Here is a 13,110-nt window from a genome sequence, read left to right as displayed (position 1 = left end):
TCTGCAATATGGTGTATTTTATCATCTGTTAATAGCGTAGCTCTCATACCCATATAGGGAAGAAAAGGAAACCCATGAAGGATTTTGTTCATGGTTATCATGGCCAGCGGTATTGCTCGTGGGCGCGTACGCACGACGGCGACGGCGGCGACGACGACGACGGAGTCGCGCAACATGGCGGCCATACTCCAGCTAATAGGTTGACAGAGACACGCACCCTCGATTTGTAGCGGAAGAATGCCATTTTTCTTAGCGGGATTTTTAAAGAAAAACGATAGCCGAGGTTGATCTAATGTTTTTAAGATAGGGTTACACTGACGCGAAAAACAGAAAGCAAGAATTAACAGGCAAAGAAGTAGCGAAGAAGATCGCGAAAAAGAGCGGGCCAGCGCTGGGGAAAGAGGCCAAAATAGTACTGAACAATGCCGTGAATTATAGCGAGTTAAGGGCTAGAGAAAGGAGGGGAAATAATACCGAACAATGCCGTGAACCAAAGCTAACGAGGGCTATAGAATGGAGGCCAAAGTACGTACCCGACAAACTGGTTCAGAAGACTGCATAACTCCCCATGGCCAAGTTCAAAATTCGCGCGAACGTGATGCTGTGCAGCCGTGCAAGAAAATTCAAGAGTCACATGATTTGGTCCGGGTGTCACAGTGATATGTGTATCCCCGTGATATGTGTATCCCCGCACACATATCACTAGTGATATGTGTATCCCCTGTGGGGATACACAAAACACTGATACGCGCCTGGGCATTCAACGAACAAAATGGCGACTCGGTTGCGAGGTCTCGACGAGCGCTGTAAAGAGTAGAAGAAACCAGAAATGAATTCGCGCCCAACGGAGCAGATTAGGATTTCTTGAGTTTGGTTGAGTTCCAACCGACTCGATTGTATATCTGACTAAAACTTCGAACAGCGGATACGCACATCACTAATTATTTCATGGCGCAGTGATCTCAGTGTGTATCCCCTAAACACAGCCGTTAGATTGGCTATCTACTTGATCGAAGAAAATGGCCAATTATTGCCGAAACGTGCTGGCTGCTTACTCGCTACGACGTTTATACCCAGGTTGAGGTTTGCGGAGTTTGCAACTCGAATGTCTAAATATCTAAACTGAAATCGCGTGCAGGGTATACACATATCACTGATTATTTCATGGCGCAGTGATATGTGTATCCCCAGAAACACAACTGTTATAATATAGCGCATCAACCTTGTCAAAACTGCAGGCAATATTAGCACCCGACGTTTTTACACGGCTTGGGTTCACTGAAGTTTGAAACTCGATAATTCCACTAAAAACGCGTGCACGCGTGCACGGGATAATAAGGGATACACATATCACTGATTATTTCATGAACTAGTGATATGTGTATCCCCAATATTAGCACCCGACGTTTTTACACGGCTTGGGTTCACTGAAGTTTGAAACTCGATAATTCCACTAAAAACGCGTGCACGCGTGCACGGGATAATAAGGGATACACATATCACTGATTATTTCATGAACTAGTGATATGTGTATCCCCATGGACACAGCTGTTATATTGGCTTTCTACCCAAGGAGAAAAATGCCCATAACATTTGCATTGTCAAAACTGGCTTGCTAGAAATATTCACACCCGGCATTTATTCATAGCTTGGGATTTCTGGAGTTTCACTGACCTCGTTTGTACACCGTCGCCGACCGCATGCAGGGGATACACATATCACTAATTGTTACATGGCGCAGTGATATGTGTATCCCCTGAAGACAGCCGTAATCTAGGCTAACTGCCGAAGAATAAACGTCGAATATTATGAAACGTGCTAGCAATATTCGCAGTATAGCAATGTATACAGCTTGAGACTTAACATATCTTACACAAAGTCGAACTGAAAAGCGGGTGCAGGGGATACACGAGTGCCACTAATCATTTTATGGCGATCGGGTCGAAGCCGTGATATGTGTTTCACTCCACGAATAATTCAGATGCAAACAAGGCGATGAACAGTGGAGAATATGCGTTACTCGAGGGGTGAGAATGTACCGCGCAATTAATATCGTCCTAGAAATCCGGTGCCGTGAAACTCAAATTGAAATATATCTAGATCCATTGGGTGGTGTTCAACTTTAAATTCATTATATCCTGCTCGCAGAAAACCAGTTAGGATCAAGAACACAATTCCAGCAGCAGATACGTAAACTTTTTCAACTACAAAAATTGAGATTTGTGTTTTAAGCCTGTTTGGGTTAGTCGTTCGTCCAGTAAGCGACCGGACGACGAGAGCGCTTTCAAGGAGGATCTTGCTTTTTTAAAGTAGAGGGGAGGGGGATGGGGGATACACATATCACTGGTCGCCATTTTGGAGGGGATACACATATCACTAGTGATATGTGTGCGGGGATACACATATCACGGGGATACACATATCACTGTGACACGGGTGATGAACAAGAGAAATCAAACTTACCTGATTGTTTAGAGAAATTACAGAACAGTAAACGCAGCGGAAGAAAGTGGTTAATTCGTTGATCTATCGAAAATATTACTTCAGTTCAGTCTTCACAACTTTTGCTGCAAGTTTCTGCCTGGAAGATTTACTCTGGCCGAACTGAATTGTCAACTTGCGGTAAGTGACTTTTGTTGTGGCGTTTGCGATGAAAATTAACAAGTTGCCTCGGCGATATAAGCTTATTTTCAATTGGAATCCTTTATAAAGTCTTCCTTATTTGAAGCCATGCTGCGAGAGATTTTTAAAATTGCATCGTTTTAATTTCGCTCGTCTCTAAAAAATGACACGTGAGTCGCTTTGTGGAGGTTGCTGTAAGTTGTAAACAAATTAAGTTTTCTGTCGATTTTCGTCGTCAACTTGAGCTTGTAACCTCACGTCTAAAAATAAGCTTAACCAAAACCGTATTTGTAAACACGGCCGGGTGAGTTTTAAAGTTTTCTCTGAGTTAGCTGGCACAGCCGCTTGGTAGACTGCTAAAATTTCTTCTTCTGTTGTTGAAAACCAAGACTCGTGAGGTCTAAACATTTTAAGCCGAAGCGAACAGGATTTGCTAAATTTACTTTTGTTCCTATGTGAATATTTGCATATTGTGATTACAAAGTATGGAGATTTCCTCGTTTTGTTAGTTCAATTTATTCGGTTTGGCGAAATGCTTGCATGGGTGCATTTCTGGTTAATTTGGTTGAAGACTGGTAAAGCTACCGCCAATGAAATGACTGCAAAGCTAAATTAAGCCGTCGGCAAAAATACAGACTGTCAGTAGTATTCAAATTTAAGCGTGAATAATTATTTAACTTTAACACTGCAAGCTTAAACGAATTTTCTTTATCCTTTCTTTTATTCGGTCACCTTTCATTGAGAAGGGATTTGCTGTTGATATTCAGATGTAGTGATATGCATCTTGTGTTTATAATTTAGATTTCCTCGTTTTATTTTGTTGTCTGTCCAATTAGTTCGGTTTGGTGAAATGCTTATATAGTCCAAATGTCGAGTAGACGATTATGTATGGAAATCCTGTCTGCAAATAAAGCTCTACTTTGATTTTGATTTGCTACATGTATTTCATTTTATTTGTGCCATTGCTTTTGGTTGGGGGTGCAGGGACCCTATTTTCTTAGTGGGAGGTTAATATGGAAATGTTCCTAAAAAGTGAGATAGTACTCATTAAAAAAAAAAAGATGCGAAGAGCTCTACTCGGTAAATTGAACAGTGCAATAGAGGAAGTTCTTGCCCGGACCATTTCTCGGTAATAAAAGTAACTTTTACATACGTATATACACAATTTAGTTGGTGAGAGCGCTCTCCTCTCTCCACTCCTTCTCTCTCTGCTCTCTTCTTCACATTAATTTTTTTTATTAACTAACTCATCAACCGAATGTCACTGACTGTTTTCTTTGTTGTGCGTGCATACTTTTTTGCTCGTCAAAGAAAGTTTCAGTTTCTTCCTGGCTGTACAGTTCCCTTTGTCCTGTCCTGTACCAATTCGTTTGTGATATAACTTTGTGCATTCTCTATTCTCCTTAAATTTTATCTCGTCAGGGTGATAGAATTCACTCTCAGAGTGTTCAATCATAATGTCTTCAGTTGCTACAATTTTCCGGAAAAAAGCAATAGTTTTCCTAATTTCCTTTTACTTTGTGTTAGGACTTTTTAGCATGCCTGTAATTGGCCCATGGGCATTATGGGAGAATAATTTTCAAGTAAAGAATTAGATTCGTTTTAGTGTTAAGTATTTTAAATTATTATGAATTAGGCATTTCTTTTTATTTTTTATTTTTTATTTTAGTCGCACGTGATGTGTTATGATTTTACTGAGGTATACCATGTAAATGTAAATAATGCACTAGAATTGGCCAATCAGAGTGTGCATTATATCGGCTTTAAACACAAACCATATATAATAAATGTATGTAAATGATATTTTTATTACAGAGAACTGGACAGGGCAAGAACTTCTCCTTCTTTTGTAAATTTATTTAACTTTTTCTTGGCTCGTGAATGGGTGGAATTCAACAAATCCTGCAATCTGATTGGTTCCTGGAGTGGGCGGAATTTTCTCATCCAGACCGCTACAGCAGGCGGAATCTGTCAAGTTGATCTATTTTCGTGAATGAATTAGCGGTAATTGTCATCGTCACTTCCATAGACGATTAATCAACGCAAGTTTATCTCTATTCACCTTTAAATGGCAAGGAAAGTCACTGTAAGTAAATTCAATTGAGTTTTTTGAAGTTGTGAGAGTTTGTTTGGCTGTTTGTAGCTCAGCGCTGTAATGGTGTGTAATCCTCTGTCTCTCTCTGTACAGTAAAAAGAATTGTGAATGTTGATAGGTGTACATTGTACATCATGTAAAGGTATTTGGTGAATGCCAATTAAGGCATAGCATTTCATGTATTGCTTTTTCAGGACAAGTTATATAACAGTGACGTTTTAAAAGGTGTGATCAGAAAAATAGTGAGAGTATTGTCCAGGCAGTACCAGTTTACGGATGGCATATGCAGACAGTAAGAGCAACTGTAAGCATTACCACGTAAGTTAGTTTTATGCTTATGACTTCTTGTACTTAGATTTTGTGTCATTTCATCACAAGAATAAGTAATGAAAGATGCAATAGTTGTTGCAATATATTTTTGAAGGAAAACTTAATAAGTCTGCCTATGCTGGATTAAACAGCCATGTGTAAACTGAATGTGAAGCAAACACACTGTTAAAGATGGGGCAACCCTAAAACCCAGTAAACCGGAATCTGGAACCCGGAATCTGGAACCAAAAACCGGAATCCAGAAACCAGAAACTGGAATCTGCAAATCAAAGAAAACAAGCTCTTCAAATACGCAAAAATTGTTTTGCTTAGCTTTTCGCTTGTAAAAAATAAGTTGCCAAGTAAAAAGGATCTCAAACTTAACCTTTTTTGAAACAAAAATCCCCCATCTGTTGAAATCGTGCAACCGTTATTTCTAGTGAGGGCTATGATTATGACAATCTCAGTAAAGTGCGTCTTAATTTTATTCCAAGCACCCTGAGAGTGTCTAAAATAAGCTTGCTGGTAATTGCCATTTTGTTTAATAAGTGATTTTCAATTTACCTGAGGTACAAATTTATCCTTTATGCCTAGTAGATACTGAACAAGATAGAAAATGTCATAGAGAACAGGATGTCCGTCAGTGGCAGCCCCCTGTACGTTGACGGTCATGCCCCCCACTTTCGAAGTCCAAAGGCTAACCTGGCTGGTCTAAATATGAAATTTGATTTTTCTAACAGATACGAGACCAATTCCAGATCAATACAATTTCCACACTGATACTGTGACAAATCAGCATTTCATATTCTTGGCGGCCATCATATTAAAACAATTTGTAGAAATGTTGCCTACTTACTTCTGTCTGCTTCTCGCTTGCTAACAGATCAGACCACATGTTGTTAAATCAAGATGCTAAAAGACTGCCAGAAACTCACCCCAATAGCTTGTTCTTATAATTGTGCTGCTCACCAGTCTTCTCAGAGCAATTTGATCTAGACAAGAACCGGGCTCTCATCAGGGCCAGGTTGAACGAAAGATGGGTAACTTAGCCTATGAGCAGGCTCTCAAGTTTGGGCCGGGGGCATGAGCGGCACAGCCGCATAAAGGCACTTGGTGACATGCCAATGCAGAAAAACACTAGACACCTATTTAGCCTGCTCAGACACTAGAGACAGATACTAGAGCCTGCTCGCAGGCTATGAGTAACTCTATCCAGCCGAAAAATCACTAACCCTGACTGGATAGTGATTTACCCAATGGATAGCTTTATCCAGCTTTTGAACAACCAGGCCAGATGTGTAGCTAAGGGTTGTTCAGAACTAGTGAATAATTTTTTAGCAATTACAGTTTGTGGCTCAAGTAAATTAAGCCGAGAAAATAAATAACAACAATATAATTTTTGCTCATATTTATTTATTAGACATTGCTGAAGCGAATTATTTCTATCATCATTCATAATATCTGGATTCCGGATTCTGGTTTCTGGTTCTGGTTTCCAGATTCAGTGTTTTAGGGTTGCCCTAGATGATGTATGTGGATGTTAATCTTGAATAATCTGAAATTCCAGAGAGTTTAAAAATATCATATGAATCATATCTGTGATGGATGGTTCTGAGGTGGAGGGCTGTTACATGTACATGTAACTGTGTCATGCACAATTTTTCACTTGTTATGATTCAGGTGCCAATAGTTTCTGTATCTGTTGGTGTGTAACAATCTACACCAATATTTCAACGTAATAATGCACTTTGTATGTTAATTAACCAAATTATGCTGTTTTTAGTTGACCAATGCTACTACATAGTAATGTGATGTGAAGTGAAGTGTACCAATTTACAAACATGCCCAGTGTCAACTTGTCAAATAAATGAACTGGCCAGACTGTGTAGATTACAAAATTTTCTGAAAGGTAAGATGTTTCTTAAACATTATTTTGTAATTAATGATTTCTCAGACATTGTTTTTATCAAGAAAAGATTCATACCCCACATGGAGGTTTTTTCTCTATTAGAGCTCTCTCTTCCTGATACTTTAATTTGGAATTTCTTAAGACTGGCCATGAATGGGTGTTGGGTGTGAATATCTTCTGGAACTGCACATTCAGTAAGCAAGAACATCAGTATTTATCCTGACAAACTCTGATTTTCTTTTGGAAGCTGAACTCATGTACAGTTGTACAGTTATATGTACAATCAAACAACCTGGATGGCCCTTTGATTGGAACTGTGCACATTGTTGTAACTTGATGTGTTCCAGTTTCTTGTTTGAAGCAAATTGCATTTGCTCTCGAAAGCAAGTCGCCAAGTTCATAATAGTTGTATAAGTTTGCTTTGCATCTCAGGGCAGAGCCTGCCACTGTGAAAGCTGGAGTACCAACCTGTAGCATTTGATTCACTACTGACTCTCAGTAAATAACTAACAATGGAGTACACTGTATATTAAAGAAAGGAATTACATGCCTGTTCCTGTCAGTCAATATATGAACAGGAAAAGGTTGTTGTTATTCATCGTGGTAGATGCAATAATAAAGTGTATTATCGTTTGTCTCACGATGTAGTCACTTGAGATGTAGTCACTCAAGTGACTACATCGTGAGACAAACGATAATACACTTTATTAATATATGAACAGTTTACACATGGGCAGCCTGTATGAAAACATCAAAGATTTTCAAAGCAACCATGGCCTGGTGAGATATTTCTGAGGAAATATAAATTTAAGGTCCTTATGATTGCTTATAGGCATTGATTTTTATTGTAAACAATATCTTACTGAGTGTATGTTTCTTGTGTACTAATTGTTGTAGAACACAGAGATCACTGTTATGACAGAGATATTAATTTGTGAAAAGTTTTATAAACAAATGCACCCGGGAACAAATAAATTTATCATGGATGCAGCTTCTTAGAGATCCCCAATATTAATGGCACATACACTGCACATACATGTAAAAGAGTCCAATAATTCATTACTTAAGATTGTAATGCTTTGTTTGGTTTCTCTGTATTTACAGACAACTTGATGGGATTATAAATTCTGCACCAAGTTCATTGAATAAACTGACTTGGAGTTTCAGTTCTGCAACCCATCCTGTGTGTAGTAATATCACAGCTGCAACATTGTGACAGATACACTGTATTACATTATTAAGAAACACATATATTAACTAATTGTTTTAAGTACCTGTTAAATTAATCAGTTTTTCTTAGAGATAATTTACTCATGGTTTATTTAAATAATTGGATTTTGGCTTTAAAATGATACTTATTGAGCTTTTAAATCAATTTTGTGATAATCTGCATTGGACATGGCATAAATTGATATTTTGCCAACACGAAATGGAGAACTGGGTCTTAAACAAAGTTGCAGGATTAGCATTTTTGTAGAAAGAAAGCGTTGAGTAATTTGTGACATTCTACAGATAGCCTTGCCATTTGCAATGTCCAATAAGGTTGATTTGTTCCATACTGTTTTACAAATAGTGTTTTCTAATTTATAAATTATTTCAATCTGTTGTTTAAATGATTGCCTTAGAACCCCATGTCCGGTTTGGTGCATGTAGGATATTGATGTATTGTTTACCATTTTGCTGTAAATTATCTTAATTGATGTGTCAATCAAAACATATCTTGGATATGCTGGGCTCTTCTGACAAATGTACCTATGCCTGATAACCTTTGAGTGCATTTGGTTGTGTTGTGCAGACAAAATACATGTACATAATATAACTTATTCTTAGCTTACTTATAATTCATGGTATAATTTAATCATAGCAAAATTAATTAATGGAACCCAATAACAGCTCCTGTAGTCCACAATCTCAGTCGAGAAAAAGAACAAATCACATTGAAATTGAATAATAAAATTATTAGTATAAGCCTAGGCAAGTATTCATGATCAGCAAAAAAAAAATATCATAATTACTGTTCATGCCAGGGTGATTTTGCCTATTGCAATTACCCTTCCAGCAGGAGGAGACTCCATACGATAGTGAAGATGCATGGCTAAATGTATCTTTGGGGACAAGTTAGAAAACAAAACTTTCCAACTTTTCATATATGTATACTGCTTTGGTAATTTTGCGAGATTTCATTTGGTAGAGATTTAGGGACTGAGTATATTGTAACCACTGCATTTCAATCAGTCCCCACAACAAAAAATGTGTAAACTTCTTTTGTGTGGGAGTCCCCATGTTAACTAAGGAAGAATATAATGATTAATAACAATGCCTTGTCTTTCTTAATAAGGTAGGAAAGAACATTAGAAATGCCACTAAAAAGCACAGAAGACAGTTCTGTTATGTGATCAAGATTTTTGGTGGCTTCCCAGAAATCCTTGACATCATGGCTCTATATTTTATAGTCACACCATCTTACACCTCGATCTGCTGATGTAATGCTAGTTCCGGCTGAAACTATTAAATCATTCGCAATTTACCTCACATACATGTTGGATTATTTTCATTTATTTTAGTAACAACATTCCGAAAAATAATCAGGAACTCCACTTTTAGGCTGGCCTAAATCTATATATTACTGTTTAGAAAATAGCGCAAAGCAAACCCGCGCGCTGATTGGTTTAAAATCGCGTTTCTGTAACTCGATAGAAACACTGAACAAAGACCAAAATGATTTAAATCCAAACCCTATTTCAGGCCAATTGGTTAAAAAAACTATCTTTCTTTAATAGTCGAGACCCACCTTTCAGCATCTACATATACAGCTTAGATAAAGTTTGTTTGTTTGATTGATTGATTGATTGATTGATTGACTGATTGATTGAAAGAAGTACCCCTCTCCCTGATCATAAGCAAGTGACAGGCTGGCAAAGTATACAAAAAAAAAAGTAATAATAACAATTAATAGATACCGCCAAAGGTCGTCCCTAAACTCTTCCTCTTCTCTTCTTACATAAGGTTTGAACTCAGTCGGGAGACTAGACAAGGCAACTTGTTAGAGTGCAAGAAGTCTCCCCGATAACTTGCATGCGCATGCTCAGAACACCACGGATACGGTGGGAGCTCTTCTGTGAACACACGCTCCTGATTGAGTTAAACTGTGCGCACAGGTTACAAATTCGAATACAATACAATACAATGCAATGCAATGCAATGCATTGCATTGTATTACAATACAAACTTTGTTGACATTCCCTAAAAAGGGCTTTTTAGTGACAATTAAGTCAAAACCATTTTGTAACCTGGCCAACAACGAAAAAAGCTTATAAAAACACAAGGGTGCAATTCTTAAGGAAAATCCGAGACCGGATTCAGCAATCCAAAACGGATTTTGTGTTTCTTCACAAAACAGATTGACCGAAGATCACTCGGATTTTGGTGCATCAAAGGAACTGAAAAATGCTCTCTGGACTGGGATATTTTCGATTTCATGATGCACCAAAATCCACAGGAGCTGGGATTTCACTGTGCAGTATTGTAACCCAAAATCCGTTCTTTTTTTCGATTTCAGAATCCAATTCGATTTTTGCACGGAAATGCACCCTTTGCCAATTGGTATCTACAGAAAGATATCGGCCAAACTGACTAGTCGCTAGCCGCTAACAACGAATCGGGTAAATGGACGCTAGTAGAAGGGTAAAAAACGATTTTTTTAAGCCGGCGAAAAGTATCTCATCCATGGCCATTGTCTTTTCACGGCTAAGTAATTTTTTTTTTTTTTGTCGAACGAGAGTCAAGTTTATAAGTTATGTTTTGGTGTTCCTACGTTTATGACCTTGGCTTTAGATACAATTTCGACATTTTTAATCTTTGGTGGCAATATTGAAGTTTTCATTACAGAGTCCTGGACTCCTCTGCCTGGTGTCAAAATTTAACCCCTTTATGAGACGGGGAAAGGAAGAGTTCAGAGACAGGCGTGCATGGCTGCGTACTATCTAAATCAGTTCAGGAACGCATTCAAGGAACGTAATGTCCAGATTTTCCACACTTCTCAAAGAAGAGAATACGCACACCGTTTCAGACCACATAGCCAATTACCTTTCACGCTCATCTTACTAGGAGCCATGAGAGACCGCGCTATTAGCTGGACTGATAAAACCTACCAAAGGCAACTAGCTATTGTTTTACTACTAGTTTAATTATTTCACGCTCTCTTGGTCTAAAGGAGGCAACTTAAGTACAAGATCCAGAAAAAAAAAATGTGACGTCACTATTTGGCCGTTGCTTGCTCGGTAAGCGAGCACACGAGCTCAAATCTGGTAATTTTGTGGTTTATAAGTGTTTTTCGAGTCACTTTCCACTGCAGAAGCCCCCAGGCTCGCATCATAAAGCTAGAATGGTGGGTAGAGGCAAAATTTCTGAAAGAAACCAGAGGCGAGAGATGATTTGACGGTGATTGGAACGCCAAAACTATTCGTATGGAAACATGGCGGTTCATGAGTAAAGTTGTCTCTCTAGCCGTTTTGTGGGTGGATTCCAAGACCATACCAAGGCAATTTGGACAGATTTTGACTTACAAAGAACGCAATCGGCGTAATATTTTGCCGGTAGAATTGGCTGGTCGACTCTTACAAAAAACAGAGGAAAGAGAGGTAGATTGTGCTTCATGCCGTCGACATTGCGTATTTCCCAGGCATTCCTTTCGGTCAGGAATAGGAAAATTACAGGTTTGAAATGTTCAAAAATGTTCAAATGTTGTTGTTTATAGTGGTCAATGCGCTTAGCTACACCTGGCTAATTCACAGGCGTGCCACTTAAACTGAAAGAAACAAATACATCAACTAAACATACTTGCTGGTTTTCAGTGTCACGCAATTCAATAGATCAAAATAAAAATCAAAACCGGTCAATAGATAAAGTCCAGAATCTGAGAAATGAAAGAATGTAAATGTGCAAAGACTCTTGCCAAAATTCTGGTCACAGCAATTTTTCTTATGCGAGATATGCGGAGAAATATTTTACCCAAATTTATAGAGGTTTGTACGGAGACGCCATGCTGGTGCCCATCCGTATGAGCATCAACATGGCGGCCCGAAACCAACAGAAACATCTGTCACTGAGTTTTGCTACAAAAACTTGAATTTATCCCTTGAGCAACTCTAAAACATTAAAATAATACTTTTTCTAAGACATGAACTGTTCAGATAGCCAAGTTCCCCGAAATAAGACACGTTTTTAACCATCATGACAGCTCACTTGGCCGTCACGTGAATCCCGCGTCACGCAAAAGCTTCGAAATTCAAGCGTAGTGTATCACAAAACCAAAAACCCATTCGGAGCGAAAATTTGAATGAATATTAGTTTTCAGCTGCTCTTATACATCATTTAAGTAGAATCTCAGGAAGATCAATAGTTTTGTAGTTCGAATTTTAGTGACGTCATGTGAAAACCAGCTATATGCTTAAAAATTCCAACCGGCGGGAGGCAGACCAGTTGGCTATTTACAAACATGACCGAGGAGTTGAACTAGGGTCTACCTAGAAACAACTCCAGCTTAGTGGTCAGAGTGGGACTTGAACCTGCGTCCTCCGGATTTCAAGGAGTCTGGCGCCCTAACCACTCGGCCACGCTGCCTCTTGTAAAGGTTTGTAAGCATAGCACTGATTCAGTGGTAATTGTTCAGTCTGCTGAAGGTTTGATTGAACATTTTCGTAGTGAACGGAAAGGAAAAGGCTTGAAGTTTGCTTTGAATGTAAAATTCTGGATTTAGAATTATTTTTTCATTAAAAAATTTCAAGGCCAAGATGTGTGTTTCTTGTTGGTTTCGAATGTAGTAGAAAACGAGCATTTTCGGATTGGCTGCAGAACAAATAGCCCTATGCAACGAAAATTCAGAGCTGTGGCTGGTTAATTGGCTTCAAACGCTTCACAAATTATCACTTTGCTATAATAAGAGATAACTGAGCTCATATCTTCAGATCTGTGAAAGCTACAGATTTTCAAAACATTGCTGGTGCCAGTCGTACAAATTTGTACGACTGGGAGTTAAAGGGTTCAAATAACGATGAATAAAATCGCGCAACGGAAAAAAAAAATTGTTCTTTTTCTTTTGGAATAAAATAAACAAAATATACTCACCTTGCCTGGTTTCTGTTGTCCATTTGGCCTATTTCATCGTTTTGGAGGT

The 13,110-nt window shown here is 38.5% G+C and overlaps 1 protein-coding gene across 1 annotated transcript in view; it reads left to right on the top strand.

The window, feature by feature from the left end:
- Nucleotides 1–13,110, top strand: part of LOC145494828 (uncharacterized) — a 152,510-nt gene that overhangs the window by 120,497 nt on the left and 18,903 nt on the right. The window lies entirely within an intron of this gene.

Source organism: Orbicella franksi, chromosome 8, assembly GCF_964199315.1.
Source record: "Orbicella franksi chromosome 8, jaOrbFran1.1, whole genome shotgun sequence".
In the NCBI taxonomy this organism is placed as follows: domain Eukaryota; kingdom Metazoa; phylum Cnidaria; class Anthozoa; order Scleractinia; family Merulinidae; genus Orbicella; species Orbicella franksi.
The sequence above is the reverse complement of the archived record's forward strand: the minus strand, read 5'-3'. Positions and strand labels throughout refer to the sequence as shown.